This window comes from Anneissia japonica, unplaced genomic scaffold (genome assembly GCF_011630105.1).
Source record: "Anneissia japonica isolate Jap-2015-1 unplaced genomic scaffold, ASM1163010v1 scaffold785_len581690_cov155, whole genome shotgun sequence".
Taxonomy (NCBI): Eukaryota; Metazoa; Echinodermata; class Crinoidea; order Comatulida; family Comatulidae; genus Anneissia; species Anneissia japonica.
In genome coordinates this window covers 210,242-220,174 of record NW_022739772.1, presented here as the reverse complement: position 1 = coordinate 220,174, position 9,933 = coordinate 210,242, and the positions used below count along the sequence as shown (strand labels likewise).

Here is a 9,933-nt window from a genome sequence, read left to right as displayed (position 1 = left end):
GGCTCGAACTCACGACCTTCAGATTATGAGACTGACGCGCTGCCGACTGCGCCAAGGAAGCAACTGGAATCAATTGTTTCCCGGCTTTTTGTTTCTCTTTCCCAATCGCACGGTATGGTGCGCTATAAAATCATTATGCTTACTGTAGTAAGAAAATAATTTAAAGGTATTTTTAACGGCTAAATTTCATCCATCTTAATCTGATGATAATTTATTTGGGGTTATTATAAACTTCCACGAAAAAGAAGGTATACTTTAGGTATTCTAAAATAGATCTATATTTATTGCAAATAGACCTATATAACAGTACTGTAGATATATATTATTTTGTCCGAAAACAAATTCTGCATACACCTGAACCAACATCTATTACTTCGGTTTACACGTGACATAGAGCAATCAAATGGGATAATAACAATATTCATTGTTAAGATTAGACTTTCTTGTGTTTGGTCTAGTTTACATCAGGACTAAGTAGCGCGCCGTGATCGTATAGTGGTTAGTACATTGCGTTGTGGCCGCAATAACCCAGGTTCGAATCCTGGTCACGGCATTGATGAAACAATGTCACGGCAATGGTCCTTTTTTTCATTAATTAATTTTGCTTGATGTGTTACGCTATACAATTTAGTTACCTTTGATTTTTTATTTTGTCACGTGAATATTATTATTATACTAGGCCTACTTAAATGAAATACCGGTATAATTTTTTAAAGAATAATTTAATAGAAGCTAATGACAATATAATTACATAATTTTATCTACAGGTTGTTTATTTAATTTTTTTTACGTGATTATTATTATTATTATTATTATTACTGTACTATTATATTATATTATATCATTATACTATTAATAACGGAATATCGTAAATTATTAATGAATAATTTAATAGAAAGCTTAGGATTAAAAAAATGAAAAAAAAATTTGATAAAAAATTATAACTTTAATTTATGGAAATAAAATATAACTGTTTTATAGTACACAAAGTAGTGCCTCCTGTGAGGCTCGAACTCACGACCTTCAGATTATGAGACTGACGCGCTGCCGACTGCGCCAAGGAGGCAACTGGAATCAATTGCTTCCCGGCTTTTTGTTTCTCTTTCCCAATCGCACGGTATGGTGAGCTATAAAATCATTATGCTTACAGTAGTAAGAAAATAATTTTAAGGTATTTTTAACGGCTAAATTTCATCCATCTTAATCTAATGATAATTATTTATTTGGGGTTATTATAAACTTCCACGAAAAAGAAGGTATACTTTAGGTATTCTAAAATAGATCTATATTTATTGCAAATAGACCTATATAACAGTACTGTAGATATATATTATTTTGTCCGAAAACAAATTCTACATACACCTGAACCAATATCTATTACCGTACTTCGGTTTACACGTTACATAGAGCAATCAAATGGAATAATAACAATATTCATTGTTAAGATTAGACTTTCTTGTGTTTGGTTTAGTTTACATCAGGACTAAGTAGCGCGCCGTGATCGTATAGTGGTTAGTACATTGCGTTGTGGCCGCAATAACCCAGGTTCGAATCCTGGTCACGGCATTGATGAAACAATGTCACGGCAATGGTCCTTTTTTTTTATTAATTATTTTTGCTTGATGTGTTACCGTACGCTATACAATTTAGTTACCTTTGATTTTTTATTTTGTCAGGTGAATATTATTATTATACTAGGCCTACTTAAATGAAATACCGGTATAATTTTTTAAAGAATAATTTAATAGAAGCTAATGACAATATAATTACATAATTTTATCTACAGGGTGTTTATTTAATTTTTTTACGTGATTATTATTATTATTATTACTGTACTATTTTATTATATTATATCATTATAACTATTAATAATGGAATATCGTAAATTATTAATGAATAATTTAATAGAAAGCTTAGGATTAAAAAAATGAAAAAAAAAATTTGATAAAAAATTATAACTATAATTTATGGAAATAAAATATAACTGTTTTATAATACAAAAAATAGTGCCCCCTGTGAGGCTCGAACTCACGACCTTCAGATTATGAGACTGAGTACATTGCGTTGTGGCCGCAATAACCCAGGTTCGAATCCTGGTCACGGCATTGATAAAACAATATCACGGCAAAGGTCCTTTTAAAAAAAAAATTCATTTAACATTTTCTTTATGAATTTATCTAATTCAAAGCGGGGTGTTTATTTGAATACGGTAAATGCACAGTATTATATCCACGAAAGCAAAGATCGGTAGGCCTATTGAAAATACTGTAGTAGTAGTAGTAGTAGTAGCATGGACCTATTAATAGGTCCATTGTAGTTAGTAGTAGTAGAGTACGGTACTAGTAGTAGCAGTCACCAGTAGCCTTGCAGTATAGGCCTAGTATAGTAAGTAGTAGGAGTAGTTAGTAGTAGTATTATTAGTAGTAGCAGCAACAGCTGTGCAGTGGAACATTTTACATGGTCTGTGGACATCTTTGAATGTGGTGTATCATAGGTAGGTTGGTAATCTACGGTGACGTCAACAAGAAAACCTATATACAGTTCGAAGTGTGTACACATTGAGGCATACAAATATTACTGTAGGGGCACACCCATGATTACGAGGTAGAAGTTCATGGGCAGATCGAGAGCTTCATTCTGTCCATGAAAAAAAAACAACGTTACTCCAATTGGCTTTACAGTAGGTACCGAATAAGAGCCCCTCTGGAATAAGTGAAACGTGAAAATTTCCCTAAGCGCCCCGTTTGAATGAGCGCCCTTCAATAATATCACGTGATTTTTTTCTTATCAAGTCAATAATCCAAACAATCCTGAGACTGGATGTTGACATAAGTTGAGCTGCGGAGTGGAATTACATTCTCCTAGGTCAATATCAAAATGATGATCTTTCTCTTGAACAGATTAGAGCTCCCTGGACAGACAGTATACTTCCAACTTTCATCTTTTTACATTTGTCTAGGCCTAGTCCTACACCCTTTCCGACAATTTGCACCTTCAACACATTCTTATCTGAGTTTTCAAGAAAACCTGCAATGATCCATCCTGCAAATCTCAAACGGCCACCATCACCACCACACCACCACTAATTTCATCTGCTTTTCTGCTGTTATACTCACAACATTCTTGTCATGACGATCCATGCTCTCTGGACGATTATCTTTTTCGCCGCACCACACCATTCGTAATTTTCGGTTTCCCCGATGCCCTTATAATAGGCCTAGGCCTAATTTTTCATTCAAAAGTGCCTCTTGAATTTAATAAGTTCTCATAAGAACCCCTCGGTTTTCATGTATTTCCATAAGCGCCCCCTCAATTTCTACTCTGTTTTAATAAGCGACCTGTTTAATAAGCGCCCCTCAAAAAGTGCAAAAAATATTTTAAGCGCCCGGGCGCTTATTCGCGCGAGTACGGCGCGGTATTCGATCGATCATTCTGCTTTCGTTGATTACTTATTTCAGTTTGTACGTAGATGGCGCTTGCACATGTTGGAGTCAAAAGTACTAAACGACGCGGTTGTTACACGATAGCAGCTTGATATGTGTCTTTCCGCACAGAAATCAACTACTGCATTCTATAATAACAAATCGACATTTGTGCATTATTTATAATAGCACACGCTACCGTCTGTTGAAAAAAACAAAAACAAAAAAGAATATTACAATACTGTGGAGGATCCAGAGGTGCCGGAACTGGGGAATGCTGCGTTATGGAGAGTATTGTGTGACCGGAAATGGTCTGCAGTCAGTTGGTTGTTACCATGCGCTAGTGATGTTGGAGTACAGGAAGTATTTATGTAATGCATGAATAAAGTTCAGGGTTTGTCGGGTAGTGAAATGATTATTGTACATTTTAAGTGCTCCCTCCATGCATAAGTGTAAGCTAAATTACGGTGATTAATTAGCGAAGATATGAAGACAATTATTTCGAAGTTCCCGCTTTCCAAGAGGGGATGCAAATGCTTTGTGAAAATGAGTACGCCGCAGTACTCATTTTCTCAAAGGAATACACACAACTGGTTAGCTAACAATATGCAAATGTTACATGAACACCTGGGAAGGAAGGCGCATTCGCGTTCTGTTGCCTAGCAAACGTCTGTACTGCAGCGTGGGGTGGGGGGGGGACTAGCCTACTGATGTACAGTACTGTGTAGCGGGGGACGATGAGGCATATAGGCATAGGCCTAAGTAGACAGTGCAATTATATGTGATAGAAAGTACACTTTCGAAAGAAATAAATTAAAATAAGAATAAAAAAAATAACTAGGCCTAAGAATAATTCAGTTGCAGACGTAGGCCTACGTTGTTTAAGTATTATACAATGCTAACAATGCGCCTCTTGTAGCCCTAGGTAGGCAAGGCATCCATGTGCAAAGCAGTGGTGTTTGTTCATCCATGAAAAAAGCACGCCAGGAAAGTTTGCCTTGCAAGGAAAAGGTGGCGTAATCTAGCTTATGACGTATGCATGCTAACTATATTGTGAGTGTGACGTCACCAAAAAATAAAAATGATCTATTATAACCAAAATATTAATAACTACAAGGTTTGTGGGCGTAAATTCCCTTAATACGAATTAAGCACCATCTCCTTGATACAAATTACAGCTCCCACTGACGTCTCAGTCGAGAAACACGGGTAGCTGAAGTTTTTCTCGCAAATCTGACTACGAAACCATATTGAAATTTCACGTTCCACTTCTGACTCCGAGTTGTGCTTTGCACACGCCGCCGAGGGCGGCGTACCGGGAACCCCGCGTCCAGAAATTGGTGAGGTAGGCCTAACAACAGAGGGAGTGTGTAGATACCGGTAGGCATACCTCTGCTACATTTAGGGGTCGAGGTACAGTATATTTGATAGCACCTCTAGATGGCATAAATTGGCACTCATTATGCTTGAAATTTGAATGTTATTATCCTTTCCCCCAATTATTTTTTTCATTTTCAAAACCTTTCAAAAAAGTGGGGGGTGGGGGAGGGGAGGGGATGGGAGTGGGCGAAGCTGTCCTTGAATCCATCTCTTCTTTGTACTTAAAGAAATACAGGTCTCCCTCTAAATTAAAGACCCCTCAAGTTAAAGACAACTTTATTATCCTGTGGTCCCAAATTAGGAAATGTTTTTAATCTTTATTATTTTGATTAGGGACCAAAGCTGCTAAAGACCATGCAAGCCCCGGTCTGAAAATTGGTCTTTAATTGGAGGCTATGGAGACCTGTACAGTTAAAACTAGGCACTGTTTCTGACTAATGCCGTACCGTACTTATTCGCGCGAGTACGGTAGGCCTACTGTTTAGAAAAATAACATTATGTTAAAATAACTCAAGTGCGATTAATGCGATGCGTTGGTGGTGTAAGAATGGACACGAAATCTATGTTTGACTCATTTATTTCCTGGAGCCTTGGTTTTCGTTTGAAGCCTTCCTATAGAAAGATCACCAGCTGAAGTATATAGAAGCATATCGCGGGGAACGCACCTTCACGCCCCACCATCAGCAACCCTATTTCAAGACTTCTAGATGCGCTACTTGATGTTAATAATTGTATCAAGCATAGCTCTTTAACTGAAACTTCCTTCTTCAGTTGTATGAAATCATTGGCCGCAGGATTTGAACATGCAACCTCTCACTATCATGGCGAGTATATACCATTAATCTCTGGTACTGGTGGGTAAAGCCGACCTCCTAAAAACCTCAAAGGCGTACGGTAGTTCCTACCTATTCTTAGCCATGAGTGAGTGCAGATAGTTGATGAGAGTGAGCGTTTAGAATAGTACCTTTATCATTAGGTCTATGTGGTGTACCGGTAACGTATTTAGTTTGATCTGTGTTTGGTTGGTGGTTAATAACTCATTGGCGGATCTGAGTGGGGGGGGGGGGGGGGGGGGGGGGGGGGGCTAATAAGAGGCATATTTACTGTAATAAAAATTAGAACATTTACCTGACCGTTTTCAAGAGGGGCAAAATCTTGAATTTTGAAGAACTTAAAAGTTTACAAGACACCTCAGAAGTCGGGAAAGCTCATTTCCCGCCATAAACATTTCCTGGGGGAGGGCCTCCCATTCCTTTTGGGATTTTTTGGAAACATTTTCACCCCCGCCCATTTAAATCTTCACTCAGATCCGCCCCTGAATTGTGTAATATACAAAGCGCAAGATTTTTTCCTTGAAAAGACAATACATTCATTTTGTATCTTGAATGACAGTTGATCTTAAGTAATGTAATTTGTTGTTAGTAATAAACAAGACAACCTACTCTGGCATAGTTAACAAGAGTCTGGTTGTTTTCCGAGTGTAACTCATTGCATCTAGTGGCGAGTATTGACATAACGAAGAGGCGACTGATGACTGACGGCACCAGCGGCGGATGCGGTGCAGGCTTGGGCAAGGGATACATGTCATTATGAAGACTATATTACTAATACATAACATGTTCATCATTCATTAACATACATACACAGTATTTTAGAATCCGTGGCACTCAAGTGGTACTTACGAACTATGTAAAGAAGAGACATAACTGGAAATAAGCTATATCGCATTTCCTGTCATTGTTCGGAGCAGCAGCTAGAGTAAATGTTTTCTGGGGGGGGGGCTAAGTATTTGGAAAAAACCATATGCAATTCAGATGTGTATAAGAGACAGACCGATGGGTGGGGGCGGCTTAAGTAAACAAACTCAAATATTTAAACTAGACTTGGCCTACTATGTATGTGAAACAAAACATAGGCTTTGCCACATTGCCTTCATAATGATAACTGATAGGCCATTGAGTAAAAACAAAATAATATATATGAAATAATAAGTTATAAAACGAAGAATAAAAAAAAAATCACTTGACGCTGTTAAGACTCGAATAGCGCGGCAACAGGTTGATTTTTTAGTGTGATATGTATGGCTAGTGGCGACTCTAGGATAAATTTTATGGGGGGGAGGGTGGCGGCTAAGTTGTCCCACATGGGGACTTGAGCTCGTAGGCTCGAGCTGCAGGAAGGGGTTGAGAGGAGGTCCCCCGTCTCCCAAATGAGATTAAAAAAAAAAAAATCAACCTCTGGATGGCCGGGGGGGGGGGGCTTGACCTGTCCGGTGGTAATTTTGCGTTAACCTAGCTGTAGCTAGCGTTAATATCCAAGTTTAATTACCGTTTATTAATTTTTAAAATTGTAACTTGGTTAAACATTCCCGAATGTTTCATTCAGATCAGTTGATCCGTTTTCCTCTTTGAATATTGCCCTCAGATCCAAACCTACTCCGGATTGTCACAAAAATGTAATCATTTCTTTACTGACCTTGACAAACAGTTACCGTATACAAAGTTTCTATTATCCATTGATTTTTTTAAAGAGATTTAGATCCGAGACCTCAAAATTTAAATGACCCTCAAATTTACAACCTTAACTGGATCGTCCCTATACATAATAATTTCTCCCTTGTAACTTAGTTAAACTTTCCCGCCCCAAAAGTTGCATTCGGGTCAATTGACGCGTTTTTGTTTTGTTTTTTTGTTTAAAATATCTGGTGTACACTGTTTGCCCTTAAATAACTTCTAACTGGTCCTCACATGCACACCTCACCCTAGATTGACAGCAAATATTAGGAGGCACATCCTTGACATAATGGTCTATGCTTCGGCAAAGCACGGAAAAGGTCTATGCATGGGAAGTGACCAAAGATCCGGCCAGAAAAACCCAGTGCAAAAACAGAGGGAAAAAGTATGCAAGAAAAAGAGAAAAAAAAAATGGCCTTTCCAGCTACTGCTGGGAAAAAGCCAATAATAATAATAATAACAATAATAATAATAATAATAATATTTAATAATAATAACAATAATAATTACTATTATTATTATGATAATGATGATGATGATGATGATTATGATGCGGGCTTTGGCCTTAGGATTTAACCTTCCTCCCCGGAATGCATAGTTTGGGGTATGCAGACTTTGGTCTCAGGATATAGCGTTCCTCCCCGGGATGCATAGTTTGGGGTATGCGAGCTTTGGTCTTAGGATGTAACGTTCCTAACCCAGAATGCATAGTTTGGGGTATGCAGGTTTCGGTCTTAGGATGTAATGTTCCTACCCCGGGATGCATAGTTTGGGGTATGCAGGCTTCGGCCTTACATGATGTAATGTTCCTACACCGAGATGCACAGTTTGGGGTAGGCCTATGCAGGCTTCGGTCTTAGGATATAACGTTCCTACACCGGGATGCATAGCTTGGGGTATGCAGGCTTTGGTCTTGGGATGTAACGTTCCTATCTCGGGATGAATAGTTTAAGGTATGCAGGCTTCGGCCTTAGGTATTTTGAACGATCCTACCCCGGGTTCCACAGTTCAAACGAAAATGACAGTGTGTCAAAGTAGTTTAAGTTGATGATATTGTTTTGGGTAATTGTTATACCTTATGTTGAATGTTTCTGGAGTCACGTTTTCTTCTGTTGATTGTGGCGTTCCCCTCGTTTTGGTTTTGAAAATGTATTTTTGTGTTGTAAAATGTAAATGCCGCTAATTGTGTTATCCTACTTTTTCTTGTTAATATATTTGATCATCATGCTTGTGTTATTCTAAAGCTATAAAATTCTGAAATAAAAGATGACATGAAATAAATAATAATTATTATTATTTTTATTATTACATTTAATAATAATAATAATAATAATAATAATAATACAAATAATAATAATAATACAAATAATAACAAAAATAGAGACGATAATGATGATGTTCAGAATATCATCTGATAATTATCATCTTCAATTTGTAATAATAATAAACAAAAACACTAAATAATAACAAATAATGATAATGACAATAAAAATAAGAATTATTCATCTGATTGTTTCTTTTCTCAATTTCAACCTCATTTGTTTTGTATTTCTCATTTGATTGAGATTGTTTGAAATAAAAGGAATTGTTTGGTTGATTCTGGTTGATTATTATTATATTCATAACAATAACAGTAGGTTAAGTTTGATTAATAATAACAATCATAAAAGTAATAACAAAAATAGATAATGATGATAATGAAGATGACGACAGCTTAGAAGCAGCGATTATCTCCAGTTGTTTACACAGTATATCCATTTGATAAAAAAAAAGCTATTTATACTCTTTGATATTAGACATTCACTTAATATACGGTGTCAATGTAAAACAGAAGGCCACGTGATAAACACACATTGCTTTGGTTATCATACCACAACACAACGTCGAAAGATTGCGCAGGAGTGACGACACACAATAAAGGTAAGCATTGTACTATAATACTCGGAAGCTACCAAAAAAAAAATAAAAATATATATATATATATATATAGGCCTACTCTTGGCTCCATAGCTTCATTGTGAAAGTCATGATGATAGGCCTGTATCATCTCCCGTGGAAGTGAGCAGGCCTACGAAAAGAAAGAGTATAGCGATGGAAATTCCAGAGATAAAAATAAATCTCGAGTGTTAAATGTCGAGTTTTAAGACCTTTTGAGTAATGTAATTATATATATATACATATACTAAGTATTTGGGAAAAACCATATGCAATTCTGATCATAGGCCTATTTATATTAAATTATACGTTCAGAGAAACAGAGAACGATGTTAATTCAATGAAATAGGCCTAAATTATTACCAAAAAAGTGAGATAAAGATGAAGAATATGCGAAAGGCAAATATGATACTCGAGCAAGAGTGGAGAGAGAATGGTTAACGGCTGAAAACAGAGGGTAAAAATGAAAATCACACGGTAAACAAATATTCTATTTTAATGAATGGTAAGTATATAGGCATATAACTAGACGGAAAATAGTTATGTCAGAACTTACTTTTTAGGATAATAACAGGCCTAACACTTTCATGGCAGTTATTAGCCTACCTCCCGGGCTACCTCCGCTAAGGATGGCTATGTATCCATCCAGGATTTGCCCGACTGGGGACCAAAGTTCCCCAAAG

At 36.9% G+C, this 9,933-nt stretch overlaps 1 protein-coding gene and 3 non-coding genes across 4 annotated transcripts in view; 3 read left to right on the top strand and 1 right to left on the bottom strand.

The window, feature by feature from the left end:
- The first annotated feature begins 481 nt into the window (after positions 1-481).
- On the top strand, positions 482-553 carry Trnah-gug. The gene has a single exon. It is a non-coding gene; the product is annotated as a tRNA-His (tRNA).
- A 440-nt stretch (positions 554-993) lies between these two features.
- On the bottom strand, positions 994-1,066 carry Trnam-cau. The gene has a single exon. It is a non-coding gene; the product is annotated as a tRNA-Met (tRNA).
- A 428-nt stretch (positions 1,067-1,494) lies between these two features.
- Trnah-gug lies at positions 1,495-1,566 on the top strand. Its single transcript has one exon. It is a non-coding gene; the product is annotated as a tRNA-His (tRNA).
- Positions 1,567-9,088: 7,522 nt separating this feature from the next.
- LOC117118013 (zinc finger protein 346-like) overlaps positions 9,089-9,933 on the top strand; it is a 17,188-nt gene continuing 16,343 nt past the window's right edge. Inside the window, exon 1 of the mRNA XM_033262510.1 lies at positions 9,089-9,235. The gene's annotated coding sequence lies outside the window, so the exon portion shown is untranslated. The remainder of the gene's footprint in view (positions 9,236-9,933) is intronic.